The following is a 21,049-nucleotide window of genomic DNA, read 5'->3' as shown; positions in this document are numbered from 1 at the left end:
TAAGCCCTTACGAAACAAAAATACATTGCAGTATATTGGAAAATACGCGATATATCAGGAAATATTTTTACATATGTGGGATTTAGTATTTATATTACCCGGTATATTACAATATGCTTGTCTATGCTTAGACCAAATATGTCTATATATTGATATATACACATATATACACATACATACATACTACATACTGTAGATACATGTACCAGGCAACAAGGAATACCATTTCACAAGTGAGAAGATGTTTTACATTACTGTTATGAATGTTTTGAACTTGATGTATCTCTAAAGCTAACATAAATTAAACTACTGTACCTTATCACTAGCTCATGTAAGGATAAGAAAACACACAATGTTTTTTGTTAGTAAGACTGTAAGATGATGAAAGTGACACTTAGAATCCACACTTAGTGCTCCACAATGTCTGCATTTTTTATTTAACCAATCTGTATTGTATTGTAAATGTATCTCTGACATTTATAATAAACCAACTGGATTGAAAATCTGTCGAAAATTCAGTGAGTTATGATGATTGTAATCGCTGATAGACCCCTGCCCAAGATGGCAGCTGCATTGTGGCATCATTCCAAAGAACAGAGCTGGCAGAGACGCCATCTACGTGTATATAATCTATGAAACAAAGATTTTACAACCACCCCTGCAGTACCGCAAACTCTGTTAAAGACCTATGATTTAGAAAGTATTAAAGCCTATGATTCAAACTTATGCGGCTAATTTCCATACTCAACAGTCACATTTTGCCACTCAGTGGCTGTAACCATGGAGACTTCAGCTTGTTGTGATGTCACATGTATAACCTCTATAGAAACGACTGAATAGTTCAGCCACAAGGACTTCATGAATAAAAACCTAAATTACTTTTATAAAGATTTCTAAATGAATGGGAACATCATTCAGCTAGATTATTTTATAGAACCACAAACACACATATTTTAAAGAAAAGAAAAAATAATAATCAACGGAAAACGGCCAGAAGAAGCCTCCAGCTACAAGGGAGGTCTGACTTTGGTTTGTATCACGTCACCTAAACATGTCACAGATGCACAGAAGTCTGTAATCTGATCCCTGCTGGATGGACAAGAGAGTTGGCCTGGCTTCAAGTTCTTGACACGGAGAAGGGAGAAGTAAGATATGTGTGTTTGTTGGTAAGTAGTTGTGTGGATAGGAAGATAACGCCATTGGCCAGATGGCTAATTTTACTCTCGGGGGCATGGTTCAACTCTGTGACATGAGCTGCTGGGCTCTATTGTAGCGTCATGGACCACAGGAATAAACACCTGCTGCTGTTCTCAGAATAATTATAGACACCATCTGAGCTACATTTCAGGGAGTACAGAGCTTTCAAGGGAAAAAAGAAAACATTATTCATTTGTGTCCAGGTATTGACTTAAAGATGAAAAATTTTAACATTTTCTTTCTGTTAAACTTCATTCAAGTGATCGCATTAGAGAGTTGGAATGTGTTTGAAAGCCCCCTGAAAACCAAAAAAATAAATAAATAAATAAAGCATAGCATAGCATGAGCATAGCATTTCCTGCCAAAGAGGTGGTGTTTCTGATTCTGCATGGCATATTTTACTGGCTTGGTGATTAGCACTGATGCCTCCCAGGGAGAAGGTCCAGTTTCTGGGTGGAGTTTGTATGTTCTCCCTCTGTCCTCGCGGGTTTTCTCTGGATACTCCTCCCACCTCCAGAGAAAGCTCATTAGGCTGATTGGTGTGAGTGTGTGTGCAAATGGTTGTTTGTCTATGGGTTACCCCTGCGATAGACTGCGACCTGTCCAGGGTGTACCCTGCCTCTCGCCCAATGACAGCCGTGACCTTAGTGAGGATAAGTGGTAGTAGAAGATTAGATGAGACATTTTACCTGTGAAAGATTTAACTTAAGCAAGAAAAAGTGTACCTACTAAATCTAAAAGATTGTTGCATTTTTAACAGCAGAGTGAAAATGTATGAAATCATCAGCTGAGCATGGGGAGACACAGCGGCTCGGTGGTTAGTGCTGACATCTCCCAGTGACAAGGTCTGGGAAGGTTTGAGTCCAGCTCGGGCCTTTCTGGGTGGAGTTTGCATGTTCTCCCTGTGTTCTCCGGGTTTTCTCTGGGTACTCCGGTTTCCTCCCACCTCCAAAGACACGCTTGGTAGGCTAATTGGTGACTCTAAATTGACCCTAAGTGTGTGTGTGTGAGTGCGAATAGTTGTTTGTCTCTGTGTTAGCCCTGCAACAGGCTGATGAGATAAGCTCAGCATGATCTCAGAGAAGCTCTTTACTTTGACATCTGGTGAGAGGTACCACTCACTCCAGTCTCTGAAAGGGCTTCCCCAGCTGGCTGTGACAACACAACTGATAGCCTTTCAACAAGACTGTTCATCTATCAGCTTCTTTCTGAACACCCTGCCGTTGCTACTGATGGAGTTTTGGCTGAGGAACACTCATCATCACACGAGCGAAAGCGCTGAAATACTTGAACCGAAAATAGATCGACTGTATATTGCCTCAGGTTTACAGGTTTGAGTCCTTTCTCTGTCTTGTTGTTTCTTTCTAAGCTTTGCGTGCTGTAACCAGTTCACTGTAAACTCTGTTTATAAGTCAGACTGATCAAAGTCAAATAACTGAGTTTACTTTCTCTCATACAGATAGTGAACTCGCTACAAAACAAAAAGATCAGGTTTATCTTGATCAAGATGGAAAAAGAATTTGACTTGAGTGAAGGTTCTCAGTCATCCGGGTCAGGGTAATCCATAAGGTGTTTAAAAAGACTTTTGGAATTTAACTTGAATTAGCATTTCATTGGACTGGTTGTCAGCTCTCTTGTTTCCAACACTTACAACGTTTTGTTGTACTGTTTGATTTAGTCTAGGGCCTGGAACACTGACTCCTGAGAACTGTACCGTATGTTTACTCTAATCAGCTGTCACCAGATGACCTGTGACATATGTGGTAAAAGCTTGTAAACTCCTTGACAAAGTCCCAATTGATGCCGCCTCAGTTATAATCTACTTGAATGGTTGGTCATTTCAACAGTGAGTAAATGACACTTGAAACATCCCCACATAGGACAGCATTGTATGTGGCCCACATATGTACAGTAATTTGCCTACACACAAAGTGTAAACCCAAACATTTTGGTCAACCATTGTGTCCACAAATATGGCATGACATCAAAAGGCTCCAATCAGGTTCAAATCTATAAAACTATGAAGGAATTTTTGCCCGTTGCAGCACACTGATCTCATTGTCGGGTATTGGAAAATAAGATACAAACAAATGCCAGTTTGAATGGCCAGACTGAGAGAGCATGACCAGACTCTAAAAACAAGCTGGTCTCCTAGGGCCAGGCAGACCATAGGCCAGGCCACAGCTGACCCAAACACACAACACACTCTCTAACCTGTCAATTCCCTCTGTCACCTTGCTGGCTTGCCTTTTTCACTTCACTGTTCCAAACACTGTACAGGCAAAGTTTCAGTACTGTTTTATACCCCATGTCTAAACATGGGCTTATCTTGGTTTCAGTGTGCCTGCTGGCAAACACTGCATGCAATCAATACTCTATTCAGATGTAAACAAATTCCTTGACAAGACTGTAAAGCCATTTTTATTGTTAGATAGGAGTGTTAGCATAGTTGCTGTAGACATACAACCATAAAGCTGCTGTCTGGGCTATGCATACAGTGTTAACGTTGCCTTTTGCAGAGAGATTAATCTTTCTTTCAATTTTTATTTTGCATAAAGCTGAGCACAAATTTGTGTCCTGCGATGCAACAAAAGGAATTTTGACTGCAGCCCTACAGAGACAGCTGAAAGAGAAAGGGATTTTAAAGGATGAAATCAAAACAAAACCTTCACACATGAGTCAAATTTTAATATTTAATGTAGAGCTGTGTTCTGCACTGTGTTGGATCTCTGCAGTGGCTCCCTCTATTGCATGGTGTGGGGACTGCCTCCCTGCCTGCGCACATTCACACAAACACAAATACTTTCTCTGTCATCTGGTTAATAGTATAAGGCTTTTTCTATTTTCATTCCATAACATATCTAATTTTCATTTTTGCCTGAGGGTCTGTCTTAAAGAATATGTCATATTATCAAACAAGTGTATGTGTGTGCGTGTGTGTGTACGTGTGTGTGTGTGTGTGTGTGCGTGTGTGTGTACTTGTACAGCTATCTTTCTGAGTACCACTTTAAGTTTTATACCATTAGACTGAGGACATTTGTGTAAAGTGAGGACATTTTGCCCGGTCCTCACTTTTTTGGCCTCACTTTTTGTCTGTTTTCAAGTTTAAAACTCAGTTTCAGGGTAAAGCTTACAATTATGTTATGGTTAGTGTTAGGGTTAGGCATTTAGTTCAGATGGTTAGGGTTGGGGTTGGGGTTAGGGTTAGGCATTTAGTTGAGATGTTGAAGGTTAGGGTAAGGGCTAGGGAACGCATTATGTCAAAGATGGCCATACAAGAATGTGTGTGTGTGTGTGTGTGTGTGTGTGTGTGTGTGTGTGTGTGTGTGTGTGTGTGTGTGTGTGTGTGTGTGTGTGCGTGTTTGTGGATGTGTGCATGTGTGTGTGTGTATGTTTTACAGCAAAATGAGGGGCTCTGTATAAAAAGATACAGATGTCATGGTCAAATAAGCAAATTGCCTTTATATTTAAGTATTCGATAGGTCCTATAAATACACCAGGCTAATTCATCTGTGTTATATGTGTCTCATAATATGGCGGTGAGGGGTGGGGGTGCATCTGATTCAGAAACTCTTCAGTATAGAGGCAACAATGCCTGGCTGCTGGACATTATCACACTAATTTGTGTGACAGTGCAGCCTTAGAAAGCTTGAGGCAGTTTTAACATCAACAGTCAGGTCTTATTCTTGCATATCTTGTTTCTCATGTGAAGAGAAGAGTAGTTACAGAAGCTCCATCTCAACATTTCTTATCCAGCTCAAAGCACTGCAACTATTGCAGCACACAGATGAAAAAGTAGTTTTTATCAGTACAGTGCATAAAAACTAAATAAACTAATGAATAAACCCAACATAGGTGAAATGGTTAATAGGTCTAATTTAAATGTAATATGAAGAAGGAAACAATGAATAGTGAATCCAACAAGACAAGTCACAAGACATTCTATATATTACAAATGGCAGAAAACTGTGCTTTATTATATTATTTTTGACGTATAAAATAGATCCTTACTTTGGCTGTGTCAAGCTTGGTGACTCGTGCAGAAGGTCTTTGAACCTTATTTATGGGCAAAGTTCATGTTAACTTTGTGTCTATTTTGCAAGAAGAAACACATGTTTTGTTCAGGGATTCATTGCAAAAGCATATAGAGTCTAGCCTTTTAACTTAATTGAAACTGAGAATGTTCACAATGGGATTTGCAGTCAAAATCAATGTGATTGATAAGTAAGTTAAGAGTCCAGGATATTCCCCAGACATAAACTCTGAGACTGCTAACAGTGTTCAGTTTAATTCTATGGGGAACACAATCATTTCACCTCACTCTGCGAAACATTCCATTCTGTAAGCGATAGATTCCTTGCTTAAAACATTCAAGATGAATATCACTAAAGTAATCACTGATTATTTCAGCTTGACATTTCAGTAGTAGTGATCTCACCATAGTTAACCTTCATTCTTTTGCAGCAAGGAATTATTCCTGCCCCAAATCCCCTTAGCATAAGCATTTATTCTGCTCAGTATAGCAAATGAAATGGCCTTGCCAAGAATAAAGACATACACCAGTTTTGCGAAACAACAGATGAGAGCACATCCAGAGGGAGCAGGACAAAGTTCACAGAGCCAATAAAGTATTTATGAAACTGGAGTGAAGTTTGAAGTGCTCAGAAACAACACACAAATCAGTCACAAAATATTATTGTAATATCAGAAGAATACCCAACACAATTTACAAATGAAAACAAGGCCTCTAATTTTATTCTAATTTTAATCTGTGGAGGATGTGCCCGTTACTGTATGTCAAATAGATGTGGATCCTCTTGTATTATTTTATCGAGCCTGAGTAAATTGATAAAACTGTACTTCCAAAAACTTAAAAGCCAGCTTAATTGACCCAAGTTTCTTGGTGAATATGAGATGGGGTGGATGTCTCCATGGTTCCTGGAATGAAAGATGGAAGATGAGAAAGAAAGAAAAAAGAGAGATGAGGAAGGTGGGGATGAGAGCTGAGGCAAACAAAGAGAGAAGGATGAGACACCTTTATTGCAAAGTGTGGGCAATATAACAATATGAGGAGTGGTCTTGTTCCTGCACTGGAGTTAATAATTAAAATAACATGAAAAAGACGGGCAACACTACTACTACAGTACGTTAATACAAGAAATTTATATTATACCCATCCAAGAAGTGAGAATCAGTTTGAATTATTCTTTTATTTGATTATTACAAAAAATAAAACAATATTATAAAACTATTTATTTGTGGAAATAGATGAGACTGTGTTTGACATGATATTGTTCTGAGTTTGTTTTTTATTCTTATGTTGTTATATGTTCCAGATTAATGTTAATAATTGGAGCGGGACTCGAACCTGCGACCTAACAGTCCTTACAGTTACATTTGCGTCCGCTAAACCTGCACACCTGTCTCATGAGCGCTTTTCCTTCTAGCAGAATCGTGACCAGACACTTTTCCGTTTGCTCACTGAAGAAGTGTCTGACAGCCCAGAGGAAGAAAATCACCGGCAGCCCCGGATCTGGACGCCCCCCTCCTCTCGAGCTCATACGTCACACGGGTCCAAGGAGCGCCAGTAAACGTAAAAGCTACCGCGCTCACTCCGCCGAAACCCTTCCCTCCAGTGTTGTTAATTCTCTTTAGACAGTTTCGCTGACTGGACGGAGAACGCCTTGACAAAGGTACAGGTTGATTTGTGTTCAAAGTTGGATTACAGCGGAGCCACTTTACCTGAGTACGCTGCTCAGATGATGAGCAGCTGTCAAGGACACATTTGTGAAAGAAGCGGAATCCCGAGCAGTTAAAGGTAATTTGTGTGCCGTTTATTTCGTTAGGTTTGATATTTCCACACGTGCTTCAGGCGAGGCGATGTCAACCTCTTCTATAGTTTGCAGTGCCTTAAAGATTTGTGCAAAAATACCTGTGAAACTCTTTCCTAGTCCTAGTTGTGAAATCGGTCGCTGCCATGTGGGTGTGCGATCTGGCGCATGTTGGGATGCATGCATTTCTTTGTTTTACTTTTCTGGTAACTGCTGTTAGGGCCACTTATCTTTCCTGTTCCAATGCCATGTTATCTGAACCATCCTCTATCTGGAATCAGCACTTGGTCGTCTGCCCGGTGCGTCTGACCAACAAGTATGTTTGTGTTGAGGAACTGCACAAATAGTGAGTATAAGTCCATCACGGAGCAGTTGTGACAGTTTACACTTGGCTCAGGTTTGTGAAATACCACAACAGCAGGATTGTTTGTTTATTTAATGACTGAATAAAGGACTGTTTTTCTGAAGAATAATTTTCTTAAAAATTAAAGAATAATGGGCTATGATGCAGAAAGGTGGGATTTAACGTCATTTTGAAATGTACTCAGCTCAGTTAAACTAAACAAATAAATGGGCAAACAAACGCCCCCCCCCCCCCCCCCCCCCACACACACACACACACACTCCCCACCCCCCATCCCATCTGTGCAAAAAACTGAATTACTAACACAGATTTATGAAAGTTTTTGTATTGTATTATTATTATATTTCTATTATGTTATATATATATATATATATATATATATATATATATATATATTATTAAATGCTTTCATAGGAAGCTGTAAATGAATGTGGATCGTGTACACTGAATACATAAGAATTTGTTAGTTTGTAAATTGCCCTGGAGCGTTTTGGACCCTAATTAAACCTACTTGAGCAGCATCACGCAACAGAGACAGCAACATGTGGGACCTTGTCCTCTGAGCATCTTGTATTACACTGCACAGAGTGTGGCTCATAAATGTGCCCATTGTTATTTAAATCCCTAACTAGACAAGCATATTCATTACTACCACATCTGCTTCAGTGATGCAAGAGATTTGCCCACCTCTTGGTGGAGCATCTGGTCTATGCATACAGGTGCACTCTAGATATTAGTGGTGTCTCACTGTATGTTGTCTTTAGTGGTCATTTGCAAACATTAACAGGGGGTGCAGGTGCTCCAATGCATACAAAATAGAGGTTAGTATGATTTTGTCATACATTAAGTATCTTCTGCTCTCTCAGTGCTCCTACTATTAGCAGGGTAAATGTTTCATTTGGTGTTTGCATTTCATTTGTTACATATTTACAGTATATGACCCCCATATGTATGCAGTACAGGGTACTTTTGAAAGCTTATCAGAAAAATCTGAAAGCAGTCAGTTCTTTCTGAATTTCATTCCGAGTACTGTATGTTAGTGTAGAAAACTATGTGGCATCCAGTGTTTTGTCAAGAGGAATTCCACAAAGGTGTCAAATATTTTTTTCTGTATGTGTTTGGTAATAGTTCATGTGAGAACCTGCAGTTTCGAGGGCTAACAAAACCTGCGCCTGTGTCATGTATTGTGTTCTTAAGCTGGTATTTATCCATTTCTTTCATTGGAAGCTAAAGCTGAGGATATTTGATTCATGATTTGTCATTGGGAGGATTTGTAGCCACTGTAGATATCTTGGCAGTCATAGATGATGGTTCCAATGGTATCGGATGGTTACAGCTGATGCATGACATGACAAGACCTTAATAAGTTTATCCATTTTAATTAACTCATTTAGTCTTATAACCTTCGAGGCACTTATTTATGAAGACTTTTTTTAAGGCGATGGTGGCATGGAAAAACTCCCCTTTAACATAAAGAAACTCTGAGCAGAATCCAGCTCTTATTGAGGGACACATCAGCCTAAGGCCAGCCTGTAACAGAAAAATAGAGTGGAGAGAAGGAGAACAGAGCAGCAGGAGGAACGAGATAAATATACATCTGTCATAGATACATACATCAAATGACCAAAGCATGGAATCTTATTGTGATACAAATACAAAATTTTGTTGATGCATGTTACATGGGAGATTGAAAATGAATAATAAAAAATATAAATAAACGTGTAGGGCCATAAAACATAATTGCTTTGCTTACTTCTTACTATTGACCCCTTTCTCTGGCTACAGGACAGAGAAATAAACATCAGAGAAAGAAATAAATAAAGAGAGGATAATGATATCCTGAAGCAGAGGGCAGGTGTTAGTTTTGGTGCTAGCCCCATCAAGTGACCACAGATGTGCGGTGGCTCTACAAGCTTCAGTTCAATCGGACTCCAGCAATGAGCCCAGGAGTGCTAAGAATAGCTTCTACTACAAAGAGCTGTAACTGGATGGTAACAGAGAAGTGATAAGGGTCGGTCTAGATTCTGCCGCTGGGCTTCTCCCAGCCTTGTAGGGCCTCCACACACATTGTGAGCATACAATACACATACACATATACACACACTGTTTATATGTATGGGTAAAATTAGAACATATCCCTGGCAGCAGGAAACATTTACTGCTTATTGAATATGCTGCACATTGATTACCGCATTGCTTCAAGCCACAATTTGATGGGGGATTTTGCTGTCCAACTTTAAGGCACACACTGAGTTAAACTGATAAGTGAAGTAAAATTAAATCTTCCCAACCACATCAGTGTGTCCATAGCAGGTACAGTCTGACTTCCATTGATAGCTTCTTGAATCGATCTTTAACACAGGGGGACAATTATTTGCCTTTGTAGAGCAATAAACAGAGGTGTTAACAACAGAGAATTTTTGGTGAATGTGGACAAATCACACAGTGATTTCCTCACCTGTGTCCATATTTTCCATAGTTAATGATTGAGACTGCCATTGCTACCTGTTGTTGCAGCTATAGTTTTCTCCATTGTGTTCTTGATCTTTTGGCCACGTGTGCAATAAATGTCTTGGCTGAAAACCACTCCCTTCTCTGCCCACTTTCCATTTCCTAGTGTTACTCTTTAGTCTCAGGGTAGCGTCTGTTGCCTGTTCCTTCATGTAATGTGCTAAGAACAAAACCAGAATTAGACACGAGGTCCAACACATTCTATAACTGACTGTGCTCTGGGTGGCTGCCAACATCTTACCTTCCTGCCCTTCTGAACATACCAAGACAATGGTTTGTTGTTTTGTATTGGAAACGTAGCAAGATTTTTCAGTCTGACATGCATAAACAGTCTCCTCATGGTGGACAGGTTGAAGTGTTTCTGCATATATACACACACACATATACGGTATTCGGAAAGGCACAAAGAAGTGTTTTTTCGCACAAACATGCCCTCGCTGAATATTTGTGCAACTGCCCCGACTTGAGTGACGTTCAGGAATCAGGGTGAAAAGTTTCTGCTCCATAATGGAGTCTCTGACTTGACGAAACACAGCTTAACTGCATCACTAGTTTTGTTGAATAGAATTTTTTTTTTTACCTTAACTGGGTAGAGACAGCATATAACTTTCCATTACGTTACATTAGTGTTGAGACGTCTGCAGTCAGGTTCTCTTATGTTAGCATTCATGTGTTAGTGTTAGTTCAGTAATTCAGACTATTGTAATGTAATGGTAAATGGTCTCGCTTTTATATAGTGCATTTTCCCATGCAATGGGAGCAACTGGGGGTTCAATATTTTTTTCCCCTCAACATATACAAATACTGGTTGGTTTGCACACCTCTAATGCAGACAAGTCCAATGTATCACCATTTTCAGTTTCATAAGAGTTTTATTGTATCAACAAATCACATAGATTAGATAGATAGACTAAAGATTAGTTGTAATTGTTTCCTTCAAACATTTGAACTTGTGGTTACAATATGTAAGGTCCAGTACACAAAATGCTTGGCATTCAAATCATCAACCGTCACTGTGCGTTCACACTACGAGTGACGAAACCTACAACTTTATTGCTGCAGAGTGGTCTTTTGAGTGCCACTCAAGCGGCATTGACAGGGATTCACTGTATATAACAAAAGAATAGGTGAAGCCAACACATATGATTCATTGACCCATTACGAGTCAGGGAAGCGAGAGAAAAGGTTGAAGCCAGGCTAACAACAACACCATTATAGCACTCTATATTTCAAAGAATGATATGGTGCTGTAACAGATGGGACAAACAATTAATCAGCTATAAACAAAACAAAACAAACATCTAGCTATAGCATCTGGATGAAAGGAGGATATCGGTTCATGGTTGAACCGATATCCTCGGTTCAACCATGAACCGATATCCTCCACAGTCGATATCCTCCACAGCCCAAATCATACTTTATTGTAAAGACATGTACAGTTATACAATAAAAAAATTCAGTAATTTGAACACTTTCAAAGTGTTTTTGAGTAAAAGTCTTTTGAATGGGGAGGAGTTGGGACATTTAAACAATTGATTGCCTTCTATTCACATGTTTAATGAATGAAGTAAAAAAAAAAAAAAGAAAAGAATCGAATGGTATCGGTATCATTTTAAGGGTACTGGTATCGGTGCTGGTATCAAGAATTTTTAAATGATACCCTATGCATGACCTCATCTAAATCAACGGGATGGCTGTTGAGCCTGTCTCCAATTTTCAAGTTCCTGGGGACCCACATCTCGGAGGACATGTCCTGGATTGCCAACACCTCCAGTTTGGTAAAGAAGGCTCACCAACGCGTCTTCGTCCTGTGGACACAGAAGAAGAACCATCTGTTTTCAGCCATCGTGATGAACTTTTACCATGTTTTTGCGTGGTCGAGAGCATCCTAACCAACTGTGTCACAGTCTGGTATGGGAGCGGGTAATGAAAACCGGCCAGCAGCTGTGACCATACTGAACTGTGCTCCCCCCCCCCCCCCCCCCCCCCCCCCCACTCCCTCGTGAACACTCCAGTTCCTCATCTCATTCCCCTTTGTCTAAAGACTGTTACACATCAACACTGCACAATGGGACTGTTGTGCACACACACCCTTCAAATAATCTGTTTGCACAGTATTATGTACCAAATATTGCACTAGTGTAGTACGATTAGGTAGCTTCTGCTTATTATTTATGCACTGTTTAACCACTACTCACTTTATCTGTATTTTCTATCGCTTATCCTCACTAGGGTTGCTGGAGCCTATCCCAGCTGTCATCAGGTGAGAGTTGGGGTACACCATGGACACCTATAAAACAACCTCCACCATGCCTTATACCATACCACACTATTTATTCTACATGCACTTATTCACTTCTGGTTAGATGCTGAACTGCAATAAAGTTGAATCTAATCTAATCTAAGGAAGGGAAGAATAGAAATGCCTAAAAGGCATTCTGGTGACAAGACATCGGCTGTGGTTCTAGCACCTAGTACTATCCCTTCTTTTACATTAGATATGCTATAGTAAATAGTTAGCTTTTCAGATCTTGTGCTCTTATCCAGAAGCTGGCAGGTAAGGAACGGCCTCCGTGTGCTATTAAGTTCTCTGCCATAGCTATCCGGTCATGTCAATAAAGAACCCTAACCCCCTAACCCTAACCCTTAGAGAGAAGCATGCTATACTGAATATCTTAAGGTGCTCTCTGAAATGAGTCAGTTGTTTGACATGCTAACTACTTTTTTGCGCATCACTGGTTCTGCTTGCTCTGAGCAATTGTTTATGGTCAGCAATGCACATTTCAAATGGTACTGAGTTCTGTGCAGGGAAAATATGTATCTTCTTGAGGACATTTGCTAGAAGCAGACTGAATGAAACTGCTCTTTAAAAAGAAAGGGTAGGCCAGAAGTTGTGTTTACTTGCTTACCTAGCCACTACTACAGCACATAAACTATTGTGCCAGATCTGCTATAGGAGATTGTTGAGAGGAGCCACTGGAGCAGGTGAATGTGGAGGAGGACCACTGCTCCTTTGAGAGAGCATCTCTGTTTCCTCAACTGCAGCTGAGCTCTGGAGGAGTTATAGTTCATCCACAGTTCCTATGTTTGGGCCAGATTGTAACTAAAAAGAAAAAGAAGGGGATATGTGTGACTTCATCCCTAAAATAATCCATGATATAATACGCTAAGTTATCATGCTGAGTTAAACAGCTGCTGTTATTTGGCTGACAGACTCTTTCAGTGTGTCTGTGTGTTAGTGTATATGTGTTAACCGACTGGTGTTTAGCTGGAGTGGTGCTGACATTTATAATTTAGTTTAGTTTTCTGTTTGCTGTGTGTGCTATTGTGGAACCAGTGGCGCCGTATAGACCCCTTCATGGCTTACATCGCTGTGATGTCACAACGTCAGCTGGGGGCAAAACACTGGGAAAAGCTTGAGGCGAACACTGTCACTTTCAACCATGAAAATGTCGTCTGTATTTTTGGGTGCCAAAACTCTCTCTCTCTCATCTTCCGTACCACTTAATCCTGCACTTTTTTACACCCTGGACAAGTTGCCAGCCTATCGCAGGGCTAACAGTGAGACATACAACTATTCGCACTCACATGCACACCTAGCATCAATTTAGAGTCACCAATTAGCATAATGAGGTGGGTGCAAGCCAGAGTACCCGGAGAGAACCCAAGCAAACACAGGGAGAACATGCAAACTCCGACCCAGAAAGACCAGAGCTGGACTCGAACCTGGACCTTCTCTGGGAGGCATCAGCGCTAACCACCGCTGCACGGGTGCCAAAACTGAAAAATCAAAAACACTAACTTGAAGTTTTATCACATACCAGCCACTCCCAGTCATAGACAACTTTGATTTGACATTGGTGATTAAAAGACCAGACTGGGGGAGGTGTTTAGCTCACCCAGCAGAGCGCCCGCCCCACATGTTGAAGCTGTAGTCCTCTCTGCAGGTGGCCCCGGTTTGAGTCCTGCATTGGGTGCCCTTTTCTGCATGTCTCCCCTCTCTCTACCTCCATTTCCTGTCCATCTCTCTATACGTGACTGCCAATAAAGACTAAAATGCCAAAGAAATATACTCAAAAAAAAATGTGCAAATCTTGTACATTCAAGACATTGTTGTAGGGGTCGATTTGTATGCCTTCAAATTTTCTTTGTGTAGATGCTGTGTTTCTCTATTAGGTATGTGTTAATGACTGCCCATTGCATGGTGGGCAGTCCTGTCAAAATGTCCATCACTCACAAATTACGTTAAGTTAATCATTATTTAGGGAATTCTTGTTACACGTTAATGCTAACGCTAACCATTAGCTTCATTGGTGTCCAAGCAGAAGTTGCATTTCCTACATTTTCCTCCACAGTCGTTCCGCTTACGTCTTGTAATATCTTTATTGAAGAGGGTTGCCTTAATAGACCAGAAGACCAGATTTCGTCATCCCATCAGTCATAGTTAACTTTTTAAAATAACACTCACAGTTACGGTGAGTGAATGTATATTCTCTAAAATATGCGCTTTCCTCGTACAGTCGTACTAAAACAGTCCATTGAAATATGCTAACCGCCAGTTACAGGCTGTTGTGTTTGAGATGTTTTGCATCCAGTTAAGCCATGCCCTTCTACAAACCGTGAAGGTGGGGGTTAGGACAATTCATTGGGGTTATGATTGACAGGGGCCCAAAAAGATAAGAAAAAAGAAAAAACTATTAAAGTATCATTGTAAAAACTATAATTTCTTAATATAATAATAAAATATAATAGTAAAATAAGTGATGTATTTGTTTGCACTTGATTTCACTTGATTTTGGCAGTAAAACTTCCGCTAATCAAAAGGTAAATAATATTGACCAACCATGCCTGTGACTCTACAATAAAAATGGTTTGGTCCTGCCTTAGGTTGCAGTCAGTCACAATGTTGCCCAGTAACAAAGGAAAATAGTTTTTGTTTTAAAAAAAAAAAGTAAAGACAGAAATGAGAGAGAGCCCTGCGATAGGCTGGTGACTTGTCCAGGGTGTACCCCGCCTCTTGCCCGATGCCAGCTGAGATAGGCTCCAGCAACCCCTGCGACCCTAGTGCAGGATTAAGTGGTATGGAAGTTGAGATGAGAAATGAGAGAGATGAGAAACAACTTGTCCTCCTCACTTGTCCCCTCTTGGTCTCATGAAAGCCATAAACAAGATGCACCTGCAAAGCATTTTTAGAGAAGTCTGCATTGCTTTACTCATATTTTGTGCCTGTGACTGTTGGTGGTGGGGACAGAGCTTTCAGTAAGCTAAACTGATGAAAAACTAATAATCATTATCCACAATGTCCCAGGACATTCTTTAGAGTCTTACCATGTTGTCCATTGTAAGTCAGTTGGCTAGAAAGCTGGACTTCAAAGACTTGATGAAAGACTGCGAGGAAGAAGGCTTGATGCTGAGCTCTTGAGGATTTAGGGGCAGTGATAGCTGTCAAATGACATGCCTAACTTGTTGAGCTGTTGTTTCAGCAAAACAAGTTTGGGTCCTTTGGAGTCCTTTGTTTTTGCTCATGCCTGGTAACCCAACTTCTAGTTTGGTGACTGGTTGTGTTACTTTGTTAGGACCATATTTCAAACCTCAAAATCTATTTAATCAGTTTATTTTGTTTTTTCAATATGTGCAGCCATTTAAAAAAAAAAAAAAATACTGTTTTCATTATTTGTAGAGGATTATCTTCATTTGTTTATTTCGAGTTTATTTAACTTTCTTTAATGTTAAGAGATTCATTCATTGATGATTGGAGTCACAATGTGATTTTTTTTTTTTTTTCATGAACCCAAAATTCCTGCCGGTGCCCCTGTGTGGAACAATAGGCTAACCCATTTAGTCTGTTGTCTGCTAACTAGTACAGTGTTACTACATCTTTGTGTAAGAATCTCTGTTAACATATTTTAGTATTTAGTGCTCTAATGCTTGTGGATAGAGCTTTTATTAGTTAACTTTATGGACTGATGGAACTTCAGAAGCTGCCCTACTCTACCGATACGATGAATGCGAGACAACTATGACACCGATGTACATAATAATATTGATGCACGTACCTGCCTGATGCCAGTTCAGCTATTGCAATGCAGTCTGGGATTTGTATCAGTGGTGCGCACGCAAACTACCTGCCCCTCCCCATACACACACACACACAAATATTCACACACACATTTGGTGTATTTCCATGCAGTGTGGAAACTGGACCAAAAACAGTTATTGTAAAAAATCAATACCAGCAGAAGTGCAGGTATTGATCTGAACAGATCAAAGAACAACAAGGTTTTACTTTTCTTTGAAGTGCTTTGTAAACCCTAGAGGAGGTAAAAGTATTGAACCATTTTATGTTTGTTCAGATCCACATTGGTGCGGTGCTAAAAATACCCCCTCCTCCCTCATGATGTGTGAGGGTCAAGTGTAGTTCCTTTTGCTCCCCAACACAGCCGATTATCACAGCACAGAGCACAAACAACGGTCGTTTTATCTCAGTGACTGCTCAACTGGAAACCGACACAACCATGCCTTTATTCATTTACATTTACTACATAAATATGCTTTTTTTGGTAAACCTATTAAGTAAGTGTGTATATGAAGAAGTCTAACAGCTGTAGACTCTGTATTCCTACATCAAGTTGATCAGATATGAATAATTTTCATTTTAAGGCCTATTGCTTCACTGGAGGAAAAAAGCAAAAGTCTAAACTACTAGATTTCATTGTTGCAATGTGCATTGATAACTGTTATCCTGTGGAGAATTATTAAAAGTGAATCAATGACAAACAGTGAGCAATGACACAGGGTTTAGAATGTTCAAGAAGTTCTGTGTTTCTGTGTATTCATCAAATCTTATAAATTTATTATTGTCATTTTTTTTTTTTTTAAATTAATAACCCCAAAGTACAGGATCATAACCTTACTGTATTGTTTTGCATCTGGCAGAGCTTTTTATCATTGTGTAGCTAATAAAGGAAGCGCAGAGGATGCTTTGTTAATTTTGCCTCCAGCTTTTGGGGGAGGATGAATTTCAAAGACATATACTGTGAAAAAGTATACCTTATGCAATGACAAGAAGAATGAAAACAAAATTATTTTCCTTAAATGTAGAATGACTTCATGCACGATGGCGGGCTACCATAGCACACATTCCCAATTGGAGTGGAGACTACTCCCACTACTAGTAGACTACTAAGTATCATTTCCGGGGCTTGTATAAACAATTCGGTGTGTGTAGTAAGTGTAGAATTCCGTTCTGTGGACACAGACAACGTTAAATATTGCCTTTTCTTCAGATGACTATTTAATAAGTATTGTAATAATGTGTACAATATAAACACTTCAACAGTAATATAAGAATAAGACATCCATCTCTTAACCAGAAGCACTCAAAATTGTTCAGTTGATGTTGGGTATAAAGAACATAAAAAATGACTACCAGAACAACAGAAAAAGTAATAATAAGTCCTCTTTCAAGCAGTCTTTTCATGACTAAATGAATCTAACATGCTGCTGGTAACAAGAATGGTATGATTTTTCCCTCTAACTTGGTAAATGAATATATATATATGTGTGTGTGTAAAAATAACTTAAGGGAGCAAGCCAACTAATAATAAAAAAGCCATCCATGCCCATAAGTGCCAGCAGGCCGAAGTTATAGTTATAGAGTTATAGTAATATCATCAGGGTTAATGTTATGCAATAATATAAACCATCCACATTCCTGTGGCAACTCCTTTTGTGTAGTATTGTCAGTGATGTGCCACCATGAGACTAACTCTCACATGGGTAAGAGAAAGAGAGTTATGAATGTAAATGAGGAATTGGTCTTGCTGCATGAACAACAACATTATCCACTAGAGCCCAGGATCTACATGCAGAGTTGATAGCATCAAGAGCTGCCCTTTGCAGGTGCAGAGAGAAAATGACTTGTATTATATCAGTGCTTTAAAATACTGCAACTGTTTGTGTTTGTTTTAACTTAAGCCACTATTCTTTATCTGCGCTTTTTTTAGCTGCAGTTTATTTTTTTCTCTGGAGTGCTTTTTAATATTGTTAAGAAATGCGTTATAGTATGTCATCAGTATGTCAATTTTATTGTGATAGCATAAAGATACTAAAATTATTATTACATAAAACTACCCTTGGTCAAAGAACAATTCTAAATAAATGAAAATCAATGCATTCCAATATAAACCAGTATTTATAGTTTCAGATATACAGTATCATATATTATAACTGCCACGCGAGATTGCACTAACTGGTACAGTGCTGGTTGATACGACTTCACCAACAGGTAAATGGCATGTAATGAAAGACAAACCTTAGTTGAAGGGTCTGAATTGAGTCAAGAGTAATATCTTCTAGTAATATCTTCTTTATTTTGTTACTCTTCGGGTAATGAAACCTTTGTTAGTTAGTGGGAGTTGAAAAACAACATACCCTCCTGCGTCACTCAAAAGACTGCTGATGTCAGTATGTTTTTGACCAAGGGGACTGGATATGGGCCTCCACATGCTGTGTACACAGTGGGAGACATTGACCTTTGATCATATGTTACACACAACCTCTGTGGACTGTTATGTTAACGCGGGAAATACACAAAATTAGTGCTGGTTATAGTGACTTCATCAAGCAACTGTTGACAAATGCTGAAATGAATAATTTTTACAGGACAGAATAGCTTATACAGACTTCACTAATATACGTATGTGTTACTGCCTGTCACCGCTCAATGTAGTATGAACAGGTTCTTGAGGATCATGCCTTTCAAAGGGCCATTGAAAAGACTGGCTCAGTTTGATGTTTGCCTGGTGGCAACTCATTTTATTTGGGGAAAAATCACTGAAGGGAATGATAAGGTAAGATTTGGATCAGAATCTTTCAAATTTGAACATCCCAGCAATATATATTCTGTTGGTGTGATATCTGACTTTGATTCTGAAATAATATTTGTGCTGCATTGTGTTTGCATTGACTGAGATTTTAACATAGGTCAACTACTTGAAAGGTAGCTCTGCTTACCACTACACCACCAACTAATTTTCTTTGACTCGTTTTGTCTAAGTGGCCCGCCATGCACTTCATTTAAAGCGTGTCCTCACCCATCTTGAGACCACTGCGTACCAAGGTACACACGTGCAAAAAAAAACAAAGAACAGCTTGCAACTGAGACTGTGTTCCCATAATCATTTTAGCGCCAGTCAAAAGATTTGGTTCACAACCCTACACAAGTGTGGTACTGTATGACAAAACTCTCAGCTCAGAACAAAAACATAAACATATATGTATATATGGGATTATATGTTTATATGGGATCTATTTCTTTTTCAAAGCTAGCTAGCTCACCTGTCAGTAGCTCTGTAGCTAACTGACTGGCTCTTCCTGCATGATGAGTCATACCAGGTCTGTCCTGAACTCTCCTGTCAAACCTCATCTTCTTTAAACAGCTGTCATTAACTATGGCCTCCTCTCCCCTCTTTGCTTTGGGCTATGTTGTCACAGACTAAACACATCAAATATTCATTGCACACTAACATGCTGCTGCTATGAGGTATTATTCATGCCCTCCAAAGGTCTGAACCACTAAAAGTCTTTCCAAGCTCATACCACGTACTGCGTCCATTGGTGTCTGTCTCAGACACAACAGATGCAAACATACATCCAAGAGGAAGGCATACACTATGAATTTCATTTCATCCCCCCGCGCTCTCAGTCCGTTGCATTATCATCCCTATAGGGTGTAAAAATTCCCCTGAGAGGCTGTAAATCGTATAAATTCATCTATAGCAGTGGCCCTGTGGTGTCATCTGTGGTTTAGGCTTTTAGTGTGCAATCCCTGTTGTCTTTGTCATTGCTAATTTTAGCGTTCTTACACACTGACGCACTATTGGCCAAATGCAAGAATCTGTGTGTGTGTGTGTGTGTGTGTGTTTGCATGTTCATTTGTTTTACTGTCTAATTAGTCTCTGTTTGCTGATTACATGACCTGCAATACATATCCGCCTGTAATAACTGCGGCTGTTACCCAACTTTATTATAGTATACTGACTTACATTATATTACACTGTTATATTGTAGCCAAGGCTCAACATTTAGTTTGTACATGGTTCCATCAAAAAACTAATGGAGGTTAGTTCAAACAAATTGTCACTCAGATTTTATGTCTCTTCCCTTATATGCAAGGTTCCAAGCAGGTTAAAATATACTATATACAGTAACTTATATATAACTTAATATAGTAACAGTAAATGTTGAATACAACCAAATCTGGTCATTTTTAGCCTGGCTGGGAAACTGTATTGTATATATTGTATTTGATGATGTTTTTAAAACATTTGTGTAGTTGTGTGACAATATCTTGTTTGCCTTCCACTACATTTTCTCATGAATGGCTGAGAATGTTGATGCTGCACAGGGCATGTCAGTTCATGACAGGCAGGATGAGAGGCAGGATATGTTATTTTTCAGTCCATAAACTGAATGTGCAGGCATGGGAAATGATAACGCTAAAGTTTTCGTCTACCTCATTAAATGGTCGAATACAAACCAGGCCAGCGCTTAATGAAATACACAAACACTCAAAATTTACGGATCAGTTTTCTGTTTGGGTTTGTTTTTTTTGTACTGTATAACAGGCTATGCTGATATGTGTTTTTCAGATAAAGTCTGTGTCTGTGACCCAAAATATTTATGTGGTTAATTCACTCGTAAGAAGTGGGTCACTTGTATCTAAGTGAACCCATAACTCTTCATGAGAAAATAAATTATGCTTGAGGACTATAGAGATGTACATGCAGCTCAGAAGAGAATAAAAACATTCATTCAGTTTCAATTTAAATTAACTTATATAGTTAAAGCATTAAAGTGATGGTGTCAAGGAAGAACTCCCTTTAAATAGTAAGAAATCTTGAGCAGAACCCAGCTCATATGGTTAGACCCATCTGTTTGAGATAGGCTGGGTAGGAACAGAAAAGAGAGAGAAGAGAGCAGCAGGAGGACCGTTATAAACATACATCTGTCATAGACACATACATCTGACAGCAGTGCATAGAGACTGCTATTAACAACATTATATTAGCTGGTATAATGATCTGCAGGTCAGAAGTTAGAAGAAGTTAGAGGAGGACAGGAGGGGAGGGAAAGGGTGATAGAG

General features: G+C 39.4%; 1 protein-coding gene across 1 annotated transcript in view; it reads left to right on the top strand.

Annotated features, from left to right (window-relative positions):
- The first annotated feature begins 6,746 nt into the window (after positions 1–6,746).
- gcgra (glucagon receptor a) overlaps positions 6,747–21,049 on the top strand; it is a 36,877-nt gene continuing 22,574 nt past the window's right edge. The window contains exon 1 of the mRNA XM_047570791.1: positions 6,747–7,015. The gene's annotated coding sequence lies outside the window, so the exon portion shown is untranslated. The remainder of the gene's footprint in view (positions 7,016–21,049) is intronic.

Source organism: Mugil cephalus, chromosome 20, assembly GCF_022458985.1.
Source record: "Mugil cephalus isolate CIBA_MC_2020 chromosome 20, CIBA_Mcephalus_1.1, whole genome shotgun sequence".
NCBI classification, from domain to species: Eukaryota; Metazoa; Chordata; class Actinopteri; order Mugiliformes; family Mugilidae; genus Mugil; species Mugil cephalus.
The sequence above is the reverse complement of the archived record's forward strand: the minus strand, read 5'-3'. Positions and strand labels throughout refer to the sequence as shown.